The sequence below is a fragment of the Myotis myotis genome, unplaced genomic scaffold (assembly GCF_014108235.1).
Source record: "Myotis myotis isolate mMyoMyo1 unplaced genomic scaffold, mMyoMyo1.p scaffold_m19_p_8, whole genome shotgun sequence".
Lineage (NCBI taxonomy): Eukaryota > Metazoa > Chordata > Mammalia > Chiroptera > Vespertilionidae > Myotis > Myotis myotis.
In genome coordinates, this window is record NW_023416390.1 from 7408815 (window position 1) to 7425428 (window position 16614).

A 16614-nucleotide genomic window follows, 5' to 3' on the forward strand; every position below is an offset into this window, starting at 1 on the left:
TGGGGCTCATCGGGTGCTGCAGGGGCTGCGGCTCCCACAGAACCGGGATGGCACCTCCTGTGTTGTCTCAGAGCCGATCACATCACTCTTTACACATTACTTGGTTTTCCCCTCGTGCTCTCTTCCTAGAATTGACGCTGCCGAACAGAAACACAAATGAACCGACATTCATGTGCCTCACGTTTCTCATCTTGCAAAACCTCTGTAGTCACAAGTCGTGTGAACTGCGCTTGACACAGTGTGCTTCCCTGGGGTTGCACTGGGAAGTGTGCTTCTGAACATCCCGACAAAGCTGTGGCTTTGTGACCGTCACGTTCCGAGTTGGTGCCATAAAGAAGAAGTTCGGAATACAGAGTGGCCTGGGCTATTTTGATAGAGCCATGTAAGCTCAAGAATGAGAATCTTGCCCGGCTGGCGTGGCTCAGTGGTTGAGCGTTGACCTATGGAACAGGAGGTCATGGTTCGATTCCTGGTCAGGACACATGCCCGGGTTGTGGGCTCAATCCCCAGTGTGGGTGGCGTGCAGGAGGCAGCTGATCCATGACTCTCTCTCATCATTGATGTTTCTATCTCTCTCTCCTTCTCCCTTCCTCTCTGAAATCAATAAAAATATTTTAAAAAAGAATGAGAATCTTTGGAAAAGTTAAATGCTAATAATTTATAAACTGTTGTTCTATGATGGCCTCTTCATCATGAGAGCCTCCTAATTTTCTGCATGCCTCCCTTGACGAAAATGACTGAATGTAGTCAAAAGAAACCAGAGGCGCTCTGAGGATACTCTGTATTTTTAAGTTACAGAATCCTACTCCCTCAGGGAAAATGCATTTCAACTCCCTACACCTCACTGACCACTATTCCCCTCGACCAACCGCTGCCCCAAATCAGGTGGAAGGGTCCTCCAGGGTCTTCAATGCCAGCGCCTGTAGCGATCACACTGTGATGTCAATGAGTCATGCAGACCCAGGGCTCTGTCTCTCCTATTTCTGGAAACAGAAGTACTATTTTTTGATTTTCTACTTTTGACAGAGACATGGTTACAGGTAAAAGTTGCTCTTCTGTGAGGAACATTCACAGCACAATAATGTGATAAAAGGCAGTATGACCAACATCCACACTGGCTCATTGGGCTCCACGCTGTGCCCTCTGCTGGCCCCTTTCCTCTCAGCCAAGCCCACCTTTTAGGGGCTTATTTCCTCCTTCTCAGTACCCAATTCTTTATCAGTGTGAGAACTTTGATTTGCAAGTAATAGAAAGTAGATTGAACTGGCTTATGTAACCAAGTAGTTACGTGGTTTACAAAACTGGAGGTTGAGTCCAGAGTTGTACAGGGTTCAGGTGAGGGTTGAACAGGGCTCTGTCTGTGTGTCTCACTGTTCTGTTTGGCTTTGTCCTTCAAATTTTGACCACATTCCTATGCTGACTTCTCCCAAGTAGTCAAATGGCTGCAGCAGCTTCCGGTATCACCTAAGTACACCATGCCACCCAGGACAAGAGGGGGTCCTCTTTTACCTCAACCACCACACACCAGTCTTGCACATTCACGGACGGGACCCGTCAGTTAACACAGAAAAGACCCCACACCCTGGTTTGGACTGATGACCTTCACCAGATGTTGCTTAACGTTCTATCCCCAGTGTTCCCTGTGACTTATAAGTCAGGTTCCTAATTCAATAACCATGTATTTCAACCTTGCAGACAAGGTTGTCTCAGGCAGTTGGAAGATGAATAGACCTCCACATCGACCCTTTAGAATTTTTAAAGTTTATATAGAAGCCTCAATCAGGTTCAGTCACACACACAGCCCAGGATGGTCTCAACCGCACATCACATTCAAGGCTGTGTCCTGGAAGAGGCCCCGAGAGTGGGAACAGGGGCGGAATGTACATTCCCAGGACAGGGGTGGGGGGAAGAAGCCTCTAATTGTCCAGGTCCAGCTTGTGGGTCAAGTGGGGGTCACATCCCCTCAAGGAGCTCCTCCAACACCTCACCATCGGAGCTGCTCCTCCAGCACCCCACCATCGGAGCTGCACCTGAGTGCATTCTGTCTGTGTGCAGCTAGTTGGAAGGATGGAGGCAGAAAGGACAAAAACCCCCTCTTTCAGCTGAGTCATTCCCTGTAAGCGGCCATCCTAGGAATCCCACACAGGAGCTCTATTCCCACCACACTGACCACTGAGTCACGTGGCCACACCGAAATGCAAGACAGGCTGGAACTACAGCCTTTTAGTGGGCACATCAAGAACTAAGTAGAACTGGAGTTCGGATGCTACGAAGGAAGGGGGCGCATGAATTTGGGGATCTCTGTCAATGAAGGAAGTAGACGTTTAAGGAAAAATTAAAATTACTGTTGAAATAATTTTATTTCTGCAAAAAGAAGTAGGCCATTTTATGGGAGACGTAATTTTGTAAGATGTCTTGTGCTGTTTTTAACAGTATGCTAGGTTTTGTGCATAAGAGAGTGTAAATCTGTTGTATCTACTAGTTTAAATGCTTTTGAGGAAGAGCCATTACAATGTGATGTGTGTGTTCATCCCTTTTGTTGACTTCAGGGTTCATTATTTGCTACAAGCTCTTGTGTGACTTACTGAGCAACGTGCTGAGTCCCATTAACTTCGGCATTTTTCTTTTTCCATCCGCCTCCGTGTGTGGCCTGTTAGGTCAGAACAGTCACATTTGCACATCAGAGGCCGTTCAATAGTTAAATAGCACTGCCACTCTCTTATCTAAGAAATCTTAATGGAGGTTGGCAAAGGGGCAGAGGTCTGGTCTCTGGCTCGGTTTATTTGGTGTCCATTTCTGTCACATTCTCCGGGGAAAGTGCCCGCACAGGAGGAAGTCTGTGTAGACTTCCAATCTTTGAAGTCTCATTGGTGTAGTGTAGGCCCCCTTACCCTTATTCTGCAAAGCGTCCTTCATGATTGAGGTAGCTCAGGGTATTAATTGTGCAAGAGGGCTTCTGTGAGAACAAGTTTCTAGGGAACGAACTATGCAGAGTTCTCCTATCCGCAAATGCCACACATCACAGTGAGGCATTCTATAAAGTTTGATTTATTATATCAAAAGTGGTTATTCTCCTAAGCCAATCTCTCTTTTTTTATTCACATATTGCAACTTTATCTGAGGGAACTGGTGGACTCTGTAAACCTGTGGAATGAAACGCCATCCACACCTCGGGTTGTAGTGAGCAACACATGGGCTGTGGAGTATGAGGACTGCCCCTTCCGACTCTGGGATTCTGGGCAGCTGTGACCTCTTGGAGCCTCAGTTTCTCCTTGTCACTTCTAATTAGATTCCGTTTTGATGGTGATCACTGTCTTAGGCCCTGGGAGGGAGACAACTATGAACAAGATAAAGGCAGTTGTGACTTTTATAAAAGTTGAAGCCGAGGTTGCAAGTTCCATTGCTTCCATAGGGTGGTCAGGGGACAGAAACGCCTGGAGAAGAGGGAAGTCAGCAATCAAAGGAGAGATGGGGATTGGGGCGGAACCAGAGGCTGCAGCCCATCAAAGTGGGCCTAATTGGTTAATTGGGTCAACAACTAGTACATGTAAAGCAGAACACTGCCAGGCCCATAATATACACTGGATAAATGTTAGCTATTATTAGGGGAGTGAGTAGAAAGAGGATTCCTTAAGAGTTTTAAAGGGTGAGCTAGAGTTAGAAAATGTATGGATGAAACACTGGCAGCTAAAGAGTGCCTGCTTTGCAGCCCTGCCAGAAAGGGCAAGTTTGATGAGGATAGCTGGACATAAGTATTGAGATATAGCTACTCTTTGGTGGAGTAATGCTGTGATGGTTAATTTTATGTGTCAACTTGGCTGGGCTGTGGTGTCCAGATAAGTGATCAAATATCATTCTAGATGTTTCTAGGAGGGTGTTTTTAGATGATATTTACAATGGAATCAGTGGACTTCAAGTAAAGCAGATTGCCCTCCATAATATAGGTGGGCCTCACCCAATCAGCTGAAGGCCTGAATGCCACCAAGTAGATGACAGACGTTCCAGGTGAGGCTGGCTAAGTATCGGGACTCCCGGCCTGGCCCAGGGCATAGGGACAGCAGCGCCTCAGACTCCGAGGAACAGGAAGGCTCGGCCACTGGGTATTTCATTGTGAGACACCTCAGTGCCGCAGGGCCTTTGTATGAGCCAGAGGAAGGGGAGTCACATGCATGAGCGACACGGAGTTTCTTCACCATGTGACTGTGGACACAGATGACTACGGTGTGGATTGGAAGACAACAAGGTGATATAAGGGTCTGGTCACAGTCTATGGCACTTCCGAGTCTCACTACTATACCCTCAGCACTGGAGACAAGATTATACACTAGTCAAATACTATTTTTGAATGTTTTCTATTTTAGAAATATTCATATTGATAGTATTAAAGCCTTCCCTAGACTATAACTCTATTGATTTATTAGCAAGATAATTTTGGGTGAAATGAAATGAACATTTTTACACTGATTGTGTTATCCTCTATTTGATGGCTAAAAGCATTGTAAAGAAAAATTTTTCAATATATTTAGAAAATCAGATGGTTAAAGAATTGTTGAAAGGAAAATGTTTCATGAGACAAGGGTGGCTTACAGGGAGGGAAGGGGGGAAACACAAGGAAGAATATTCTTTCCCCTGAACTGGTTGCCAGAGGCCACTGAGGACAGAAGGCTGTCCCATTTCAGGCAGAGGCAAGTGGCAAGGGGTCAGTGCTCCTGCAGGCATAAGAAACTGTTAGGGGCACAATAGTACATTCTCTGAATACCTTCAGATTATGGTTTGTCCCTGATAAGCCAAGAGTGAGGGAAGGTCTTGGGCAGTTGAGAGTGGGCAGAGAATATATATCACAAAACCAGAAAACCTACCAAGAGTGGCTTAAACAATGAAACATTTTGTTCTCTCTCCTAACCAGAAGCCTGGGGTAGGAAGCTCAGAGGTACTATTTAATCTGCTCAGAGGTTTTCATGTGGCCTGGGTTTCCTCCACTCTTCTGCCATTTCTAGCCTGACACATCTTCATCCTTAGGCATGTTGTCTCATGGTTGCAAGGCGGTCTTAGGCATCACTTAAGCATCAGGTTTGTCCACTTCTCCTTTCTTTGTTTCCAGTACCTAACACAGTATGTGTATGTAGCTCAAGCACAAAGTAACTACTCAATAAATATTGCTTGAATGAATGATTATGTCGCTTCTAAAGAGAGAGTTGAAGGGTGTCATTATCTGCTGGTTTTGTACTTAACTTTGTAACAGAACTTTAAAACTAGCAGTAACCACCTTCTGACAAGTGAAAATAGTGAGGTAGATACAGGTAAAGGGACCACCCAGGACAACATAGGTAGTTACCAGCAGAGGACTCAGCCAGTGTGGGCCAGGACACAGCATCCAAGCTCTTCTTGTCCCCTAGCTGAACGTCCTGCTCAGAGTGTGAACACTACCTGTGGAGGCCGGGAGGTCTGGCTTTTCTCTAGTCTCCTTCCGGACTTTTGTTATGGCAGGAGCTCTGGGCCTAATTATCTTTGTCTCATCCTTTAAGTTCCCAAACACTGGATCTTGCACATCACAGGTCTTGGCTTGCGAGATCATTGTCTCTCTGTTCAAAGGGAGGAAGGCAACAAGGAAATGTGGGAAGTGGGGAACCACAATGAGACCTTCACCATTTAACCAGCTAACCTGGATCTTCTAGACCAGGGGTGGGCAAACTTTTTGACTCGAGGGCCACAATGGGTTCTTAAACTGGACCGGAGGGCCGGAACAAAAGCATGGATGGAGTGTTTGTGTGAACTAATATAAATTCAAAGTAAACATCATTACATAAAAGGGTACGGCTTTTTTTTTTTTTTTTTTTTTAGTTTTATTCATTTCAAACGCGGGCCATAGTTTGCCCACGGCTGGTCTAGACCTTAGCCCATAATTACTAAATGCATACTAGGCTCCATCATCATTTAAATGAAGGAAGAGGTGAATACACGAACCATCGGTGACTTCATCCCAGTCTAGAAGAGTTGGGAATCTGGCTGACAGCTGTCCTGTCTTGTTCAGAGAGTGCCGTGGGGTCTGCGGAAATGGTCTTGAATAGCCACAGTGGGTGCTGATTAAAGCAGTGCATTCTATAACCCTGCATTGTGCTTGGAAGAATTTCCAGGGGAGAGCGCGGGGCCCCGTCTGTTTCCAGGGAAAACATTTGGTTAATATAACCCCTAGGAAATCAGTGATTACCAACCTCCAGCCCGAACAGTGTTTTGGGATTGTTACACAGACAGAACAAAGGCCAAGCTACTGTAAGTTTTCTTACCAGCGTGCGTGACAGCTGCTAGCCAAGCAGTGAGAAACGCGTCGTTTGAAGCTGTCCTACCCTATTTGCTTCGTCGTTAACAAAGTTCTGATGTGCTTACTATTGAGTGTCTGCTCCAATCCACCCCCTCCCCCCCCCGCCCCATATGTCTCTGAAACATTCGGAAGTGCAAGGGCAAAGTACTCAAAATGGAATGAGTCTGCAGATGATACAAATTTGGGAGGAATTGTGAATAGTTTAGATGTTCTTGAAATGCAATTCAATCTTGATAAATGAAAGACATGGGCTGAAATCAGTAAAAGGAAATTTAATAAAGTAGTTCACATAGGGAGAAATGAAAGTGTAGTATTCAACTGGGGGAAATGTAGCTTCAATAATATTGCCAAGTAGCCTTTGGCGCTTTGCTGCTATTAATAAAACAATGATGAATCACGTGAGTGTGTTAAAATGGCAGTCGGAACATTGTCACACAGCAGTAGAAATATTACTAATAAAATTACTTTAGAGCCCTAACCTGTTTGGCTCAGTGGATAGAGCGTCGGCCTGCGGACTCAAGGGTCCCAGGTTCGATTCCGGTCAAGGGCATGTACCTTGGTTGCAGGCACATCCCCAGTAGGGGGCGTGCAGGAGGCAGCTGATCGATGTTTCTCTCCCATCGATGTTTCTAACTCTCTATCCCTCTCCCTTCCGCTCTGTAAAAAACCAATAAAATATATTTTAAAAAAATTACTTTAGAAAGAACATCTCACCATACATGAAACAATTAAGTGGCTGCTTAATTGAAGCAAGATTTGGAAACAACATACCTATATGGGTGAACTGAATAGTCTCTGATGCCCAAAAAAGAGGTAAGGGGAAATATCAGGGTGCAGGATGGCACCTGCATCTCTGCCTTGAGTGGCCTTATTTGTAAAGACGGATCTCTTTCTCCTCTCTTCTCTCTCTCTCTCTCTCTCTCTCTCTCTCTCTCTCTCTCTCTCTCTTCTCTCTCTTGCTTCGGTCTTTGCAGCACTCTCCCCCCCTCAGCTGTTGGTCTGGCAGCAGCTGTGTAATCAGTGGAAGTATTCTGTGACTGCCTCAAGGTCATCGTAGGATTGATCAGCTGAATTCTCCTCTGTACCCCAATCCTGGCCTTTGGACCTCTGGTAGACAGACCCGGATTAATCATGAATGTGATTCATAGATCTACTCATGGCTCCTTTTAGTATTTAGTTATTTTAATTTTTTTACAACATAGTAAACATCTGTGAACCCACCACTTGAAACAGAAGTCAGGAAGGTGCAACTGTCTTCATCCTGACACCAGGCTCCACCCCATCTCCTCATGTCCTTGATCTGAGATGAGTGTCATTCAAAATTCCAGGTTCATCAATTTCCCTTTCCCCTATTTAACAGTTTTATAGCATCTACTTAGAATCCTTAAAAATGTTTAACTTTATAAAGAATGTCATGATATATGTAATTATGTGGGATTTACCTTTTTTCATGTATACTGCTGAGATCTGTCCATACTGTAGTATGTTGCTGTAGTTATTCATTCTTACTGCTGTATAGTATTCTATTATGTGACTGTACCAAACTGTATTCATCTTCTCTCCTGTCGATGGCTATTTGGGTTATTCCCAGGGTTTTGCTGCTATGAACAATATTACTACCAACATTCTAGTAGATTTATTCTTTTAGAAGAAAGTGTCTCCTGGATCATTTTCATCATCAAATATGCTCTAGTGTCACTGATGATAGATTCACCTGTTCCTACCTTTACCCCACATTCTCCTGCAACTGCTGTTAGATCTCTGTGTTCTCATTTCTAGACGAAACTCTTCTATGAGTTGTATACACATGCCCTCTACTTCCTCAATGTCTACTTCCTCTCCAACTCCATTTCCTCTGACCTTTGCTCCCATCTCCGCACCCAGACTACTTTTGCTGAGGTTAGCGATGGTGTCCATGCTGCCAAACCCAAAGGACATTTCCCCACAGTCTTACAGAGCAGTTGTTGGCCATATTTTACTTAGTTGAGCATCCCCCCTTCTTCTTTTGGCTTCCCTGCTACCACATTCTCCTGGATTTCCTCTCTCTGTCTGTATTTTGGTTCCATTTACTACTTAAATATATGTATCGGAATTCATCAGAGGTCAGTTGTAGGCCTCTTTCTCTTCTCACTCTGATTTCTCCCATGGGTGGCCTTCTTTTATCTACTGTCTTAACAAAAGTCTCACTAGCATCCCCTTTCCCTCTCAAACATGTCCCAGTTTGGGTGATAAATGATATATTCTCTCTACCTGCACATAGTGACTCATGACTTCTGACTTCTGAAATCTCCTATTAATCATCTTTCCTGGGCTATTTTACAAGCACTTCAAACTTAACATTTCTAACACTAGACTTTTGCTTTCTTTCCAAAACCCATATTTTCTTAGTCTGCATCTCAGAAAATGGAAACCCCACCCACTTAATTACTCAAGCTCTAGACCCTAGAGATGTTTTTGTTTTTGTTTTGGGTTTGAATAGTTCCCCTCCCTCCCTCCTTCCCTCCCTCCCTCCCTCCCTCCCTCCCTCCCTCCCTCCCTCCTTCCCTTCTTTTGTTCATTTTTGGTAATTTGTTCCTTAGCCCATCTATTTCTAAGAGCTGTCAATTCTCACTTCATGACTGTACCCTGAGCCATGGTCCCCTCTTGCCTGGAAGCTGTGGAGTGCTCATAACTGACTCCTGGATTGCACACCTGCCCGCCTCCCTCACTCTCACCCATTCCCATACCCCAATATATTTAACATATAAATAAAATCATATTGTGGCTGCTTGAATGTTTTTAAGGACATGCAGAATAGAACCACACGGCTTCCTTTGGCCTCTGAAGCTCCATGCGCTCTTCTCATGACCACTGGTCCAGCCTTAGCCTGGCTCCTCTGCTCCTCCCTCCCTCAGGCCACGTCCCGTGATCCTTCAGTGTAGTGAGCGGAGGCTCCCTGTCTGACACCTTGGCACATGGACAGCCTCTCGCTCACTCCACTCCTAACCTGGCCAACATCTATCTATTCCTTAGGGCTCAGTTTAAGTATCACTTCTAATGGAACGTGGCATCATTGTGTGTGTGTGTGTGTGTGTGTGTGTGTGTGTGTGTGTGTGTGTAATTAAAATGCATTTTTCCAATTCTTAAGAAATACATTTTATTTTTTAAATTAGAAAATTCAAGCAAGCAAAAAAAATAGTCATCCGTAATCCTCCCACTCAAACATAGGTAAGGTTTTGTTGTGTATTTCCCCAGACTTTTTCTCTGTTTGCAAAGCACAGGTACCCGTTGCTTAGATGGCCCTACGTTCTCTTAGGTGGGTGACATTCTGCCCTATAAGTTTTACGTGTAATTCACACCAGGACTACTTCTTTACATTGGGAAACATATTATCCGTCTCAGCAGCCCTAGGGATTCTTGGATTGGGCAAATGGTCCCCCTGGTCACATCTTGCTTCCATTTCCTGCTTCCACTGCTGTCTTAACTCCCTTGTGTCTAATCTCTTGTGTGGACCCAGATATAAAACACAGCCACTTCTCCTTGAGTCCACAAGTCTCCTTCCGGGGGCAGTGGGGCTGGAAACTGTTACAGAAGAGCACACGCTGAACACATCTCCACCCCCAAACCCTTTAGCTGCTTCATGCTGGAGATGCGTCACTGCCCAGGAGCATACAGCACCTGCTGCAGGCCGGCTGGGCAGCCTCTCCCGCTCACCCAGGCCTCTCCTCACTAGCCCCTCACAACCGAGGTCTGTGACTGTCCTCACAGGGAGGAAGGCAATGCTTGGCCCGTTTTCCTGGTTCTTCCAGACCCCTTTCTGCAGGGTCTCGGTTCCCAACCCCAGCCTGCTCAGACGTCTCTCCCAGACAAGGGCTATTCAGGAATCAGCCCACGCCTCCAATGAGCAGAAACAGTTCTGACCTGTTATTGTTTTAAAGAGCAGGTTCATTAAAAATTGAAATGCAATTGATACATAACATTATATTAGTTTCAGAGGTACAGCCTAATGATTCAATATTTGTATATATTGAGAAATGATCACCATACATAACATCCATCACCACGTACTTACTCATTATTTTTCTTGTGATGAGAACTTTTAAGATCTACTCTCTTAGCAGCTTTCAGACACACAACACAGCATTACTAACTGTAGTCACCATGTGGTATATTAGAGCTGGCGCCAATCGCATGCGTGGGTTTTGATCTGTCATTGTCCATCATGAGTTTGGTTGTTTTTGTTGACATTCAACGTGAACCACATCGCGATTTATTCATCAACCATCTGACCCACTGACAGGCTGGTACATATGATGCGTCCGTGTGTTTTAATTTTATAATACTGTATTATATATACTATTTTGACACGTAATTTTTTGCAGTAATGTAATTACTGCATGAATCTTCTAAATCTTCTAATTAATTTCCTTTTAATGTGCATGAATCTGTGCACTGGGCCACTAGTATTAACCTAAAGCCATCTCTTATCTTTGCAAATATTTAGTATGACATTTTAACATCAGTTTTTTAAAAAATATATTTTTATTGATTTCATAGAGGAAGGGAGAGGGGGAGGGAGAGAGAGAAACGTCAATGATGAGAGAGAAATAGTTGGCTGACTCCTACATGCCCCACACTGGGGATCGAGCTCACAACCTGGGCATGTGCCCTGACCAGGAATTGAACTGTGACCTCCAGGTTCATAGGGTGATGCTCAACCACTGAGCCACACAGGCTGGGCTCTAACATTAGTTTTTAAAGCACTTTGCAAATATGTACATTTCAGACTAAAATGCCTCTTGCTTTTAACTTACGAGAATTTGTTCCTTGAGTGTGAGCTCTTTGAAGCCAGGGAGAAAGGCCGTGGGATGCTTGCTGGCCAGGTCAGGGGAGCTGAAAGCTGTGATAAGATCTCATTTGGAAACCAAAGTAAATACAAGAAAAATAAAATTCCACTCCTGATTCTTATGTTGCAGAAGATGATAGTGAAAGAAACTGTCCCTGAAAACCAGTAAGTTAGCTTCACATCAACATCCTTCTGATTTGTTTCATGTTAGAGTTTATAGAAACCGTGATTTTAACCAGTCAGTTGCGTCTGTGCAGCAGGAGTAGCCGTGTGAAAATCTCAGTTTTAAAACCCCTCCACGGAAAAGCCGTCGGCACATTTTTCTACTCAGATTTGAAGAGCTTCAGCTTCCCAGCTGGCAGAAGCATCAAGTGTGTGCATGCTTCCAATTAGCAGCAGAAGTCTCCCGGAGCAGCCCAAGGTTACCAGCGGTCCCCAGAGGGTTGGTGGGGCCCTTCGTCTCTCCCCATTTTCTACTGCTACTATGTGCGCGGTTTGCAGAACGTGGGCTGCTGAGCCAGATGTAAACGTTTCTGAATATTAATTCATTAGGAAGTCGCAGTGCGCCGGCAAACAGAATGCCGCATTTATGATGTTTCCTGGGAAAGAACTCTCAGGAAGTTGGAGAGTTAAAAAGCAGAAGGGCATTGTTTCACAAATGGAAGCCATTTGTTCCCACACCAGTGGGAATTGCTTTATGACGTTCCTTTCAGGGCAGAGCAGAATTCAATAACACATTTGGAATTTTTTCACCACGTGCTGCACTTACAGGTTTTCACAAGTTGTAAAGGGAGGGAAGAAAAGCCAAAGTCAAGACTAAAATTATTCTGTCAGTCAAGCCTTTGTGTATGACAAAGAAATCACCCCTAAACAGGTCCTGAACATAGAAACAGCGGGTTCGGATATTACACTAGGCATCAGGGAAAAAGCAAAGTCATTTCACGCTTAGACCTCAGTCTGCCTAACCTGCTCTTGAAAAAATCCTTGTATATGTTTTTATGTGGTAATGTGTCACACACCACTTCGGAATACACATCTGAAGCTTGGTATGGAAGCTTTCATACCTTTACATCTAGAAATCGTTCCCACTGCAGAAACCAAGGGCACTTCACCTGAAATTGAAAGTGATCTGGAAGGAAATCAGCACATTTCCAAATGTTCAAGACAGAGAACAGAACTTTCACACAAATCATATTAAAAATGGAGGTAGTTCGCTTCCTCCTGCTTGTATATGTCATGGAGGGTGACTAGGAGTCGGCCCACTTATACTACGAAGCATTCATTGGGTAAAATTCACAGAGACCCGTCAATATTAGTCTACTCTGTTGAAATAAAAAAGAGCCAAGTCTTTAGGTTTAGTCCACCATCACATAAGAGTTTATAATTGATAGGGCCTGCATTTTTATCCAATTTTTTTGTGCTTTTAAAATATTCTTGTGAGCAAAATAGAAACAGAGGCATGAGTATGGGGAACAGACTGAGGGCTGTCAGAGGGGAGGGGCGTTGGGGGCTGGAGGAGAAGGTGAAAGGGTTAAAACACATAGACACAGACAGCAGTGTGGTGATAGCCAGAGGGAAGGGGGTGGGGGAGGTAAAGGTGGGCAAAGGGGAGAAGGACGGGATGGAAAGAGACTTTGCCTTGGACGATGGTGCACAGTGCAGTGTGCAGATGGTGTTTCGTTGAGTTGGGCACTTAAAACCCGTATGGTTTTGTGAACCAATGCCACCCAACAAATTCAATAAAAAGTAGCTGGAGCACCTGTTGATTATTCTCATAGAACTGTTAGGCCAGATTCTTTGGAGCCTTCCTTGCCTCCTGTCCTTCTCCCAGATGCCTCCTCCAGCACATCCAATTGGCTTTGCCTTCAAAGTCATCTGAGGTCTGAACCCCTCTCAGAAGAAGCCTTTTCTAGTCTTGTGCGGGTCATCACGGCGTCTGGCTGGATTCCTGCCTCGGCTTCCTGACCCTGGGCCCCCTCTTGCATCTACAATAGGTCTTCCTCCAGGATGACTTCTGTCCTCCCCACAGCCCACGGGCTCTTCCCAGACTGGCTTCCAGCTTCCTTCCTTCTCTGACCTGTCTCCAGTCCCTCATTGCTCCTCGTTTCCTCTGGCCTCCCTGTTGCTGCCTTCAGACCTTGCTGCCATGATCTCTGTGCCGAGCTGGCATGGCCATGGCGCACTCAGCCCCACGTTGCCGCGCCAGCTCAGCCAGGTTCGGTGATGCTGAGAGGGGGCGGTGAAGGATTGAGAAAAGACAGAGAAGAGAAAAAAGCTGGTTCTGGGTGGGACGCTGTCCTCTCTGATGGAGAGCTCGTGACAGCGCCATAGCCTGAAAGCCGTGTCTTTATTTTATAGCAGATTCCACGAGGCAGAGTAAGGGCGTGGTCAAGATGTTTACAACATTCTCGTGGGTTTGGAATCTACTCAGTTACATGCACCTGCACTCTATCAAGCCCACATCACTCAGCCACGTGGGGCCACAGGTTTGGAGCATAGGTTCAAGCTTACAACTATAGACTTTGGCTATAATTGTTCTGGGAGGGCTTTGCCCTCTAAGCTAGGACTTGCATGTGGCTTTGCCATGAGAGGACCGTGCCCTCTCATTAGTCCGAGGCTTGAACCTGTCCAAACGCTGTGGCCACTCTCCACAATCTCTGTGTGAATGTTTCTCCCCTGAGCTCACTCCCTAATGTTGTCAAACATGTGTTCAAATGCTTAAACATGTGTTCAAGCGGTTCTCAACCTGTGAGTTGCGACCCGTTTGGTGGCCGAATGACCCTTTCACAGGGGTCGCCTAAGACCATCCTGCATATCAGATATTTACATTACAATTCATAACAGTAGCAACATTACAGTTATGAAGTAGCAACGAAAATAATTTTATGGTTGGGTCATAACATGAGGAACTGTATTTAAAGGGCCAGAAGGTTGAGAACCACTGGCTTAAACCTTCCTGGAGAGTCTGGCCCAGCTGCTCTATTGCAATTGCAAATCTCCGTTGCCCTGGTGTTTCGTTGGCCCCTGACTGCTTATTCTAACACATTCATGATTCATAAGTATTCATAACACTTACCACTCAACAGCCACCCTTCCAAGCCCAGTCTGCACCTTCCTGGACTCACCGGCCTGATGTTCTGCTCAGCGCTACTGACGATGCCCCAGGGAGGCCACCTGGCACCACCACATCGCGGTGGCCACAGAGAGAAGGGCTTGGCCCTGCCTGAGTGTAGGCTCTGGGCTCTACCACCATCCTGGAAGGCAGCAAGGTGGGCAGCGGGGCCCTCCTGTCCTGCTCAGGCACAGCCAGGGCGATCCTTGCCTTGAGTCTCACACTTTGGCACCTTTAGGCTTCTTGTTGCTGTTGAGCATCGAGACTTTGTAAGAGACATGCAGCCTGCATGCATGCGCACTGCTCCCCTGGCCAGGCCCTCGAGGCTGCAGCTGGGAGAGGGCAGGTGGAGGACCCCGAGTCCACCTTGCGCTGTGCTCACGTGGTTTCTGTCGGGCATCTTGCCTCTCTACCTGGAGAGGCCGGACGGCACACACTGAGACGGTAGAGTTGACGGCTGGGGGGAAACTCTGTCTCATACATCAAAAGAGCCTGTGGTTAAATTGTTCTCCCTTCCGTTCTGGTGGTCGATTGTGAGTAACAAATCACCTCAGTCACAGCTCACAGTCACAGCAGTTATTAATTTTGCTCTTGAACCTGGAATGTGGCCCCGGGTTAGGGGGAATGACGCAGCTCTGCTCACCTCGGCCGTTGGCTTCTCCCTGGAGACGGGTGCTCGCAGGGCTGGCCCGGCTGGGAGGCTCAGGGCCTCTTGCGTGGGGACCCTCACAGGGCAGCGGGGTTATGGAGCAAGGGACCAGGAGCTAGGAGTGGACGTTGCCAGTCACTTACCCCTCGGCCTAGAAATCTGTCCAGGTGGCTTCCACTAGATTCTCCTGGTCGAGTAGTTACAGGCCCACCCAGATGCACAAGAAGGGGCGCGGGTTCCGCTCTGGTGGGGAGAGGGGGTCAGGGAAGGGGCGGCTGTTTCCTCCTGCCGTCTGGCTCTGCTGGGTAAGCTGCCCGCGCCCAGGCTGCATGGCCGGGAGTGACGGCCGTGCTACGCATGAGGCTGCAGCAGCTCGCTTCCCTCCCTGGGGGCTTGTCCTCCCTACTTCTCTGCCGTGTCCTCTCCTCTCTCGTTCCTGCTCATCCACATTTCACTCTCCAAGGACGTGTCTGTGTAAGACTGAGCCCCAGGTTCTGTTCTGTGTCCTCGGGAACCCAGTGTACATCACGGACCAGACAGGGTGGGGCAAAAGTAGGTTTACAGTTGTGAGCACACGAAACAGTTTATCCTCATATCATTATTTATTATTATTATTATTTTTTTAAAATATATTTTATTGATTTTTTACAGAGAGGAAGGGAGAGAGATAGAGAGCTAGAAACATCGATGAGAGAGAAACATTGATCAGCTGCCTCCAGCACATCTCCCACTGGGGATGTGCCCGCAACCCAGGTACATGCCCTTGACCGGAATCGAACCTGGGACCCTTCAGTCCGCAGGCCGACGCTCTATCCACTGAGCCAAACCGGTTTCGGCATCATTATTTATTATTATTGCATTATTTTCCACAGGAACAATGGTCAACCTACTTTTGTCTTACCCTGTGCTTTCCTCTGTTTATTGCCTATCTCCCCTCCTGGTATATGAGCTGTTAGAGTAGGATTGTGTGTGTGTGTGTGTGTGTGTGTAGGGCATTTATGTTCCCACCCACAGTGAAACTCCTAGGTGTTCCTTATAATCAGGGCAAAGGGAAGTTGTGCGGGGAAAGAGGCGCCCAGGGCAGGGAAATTCTTCCTGATGGGTGTCTGTGCCGGATGTTGGAGCCCCTGCTCTGAGCTCTCAGCTGTCTTAGAAATGATTCTGTGGTGGATTTGTGCTGCCCTCTTGTGGCCAGATGTGATAGAAACCCCCTCACTTCCAGAGTCTTTGGGGGAAGTGTGATTAAACCTGAAAACATCAAGGCAAAAAAGATGGACAAATAGCTGAAATTATCAGGAGCGGCAAGTGTTTTGGTGCTGTGCTCAAGTTCAACTCCTCCCTCCCCCTAAATACAAACTGAACTCCTTCTCCGTCCGAGTAGTGCGCAGGATGCTGGGATGGGGTCGTGGCTAGGCATGGAGACTGAATAGGAGGGACGGTACAATTCCACTTCCACTCCATTTTATGAGAAGCAAAAAACACAACCAAAACAGAAGGCTGGAGAGGGCTGTGGAGAGTGGGTGATTTGTCTGAAGTCACCAACGGGTTAGTAGAGTCAGACTTGGGATTCGGTTGAGCTCCCTTCCCACTTAGAAGGAACTTGTCCTTCAGATGCTGAGACAATCGTCCTGTGCCAACAGCCATCTCGCCTCTTCTCTTGCAACTAAGCGGTTCCCACTTCAAGTGTCAAGCAGACCCTGGCTTCAGGG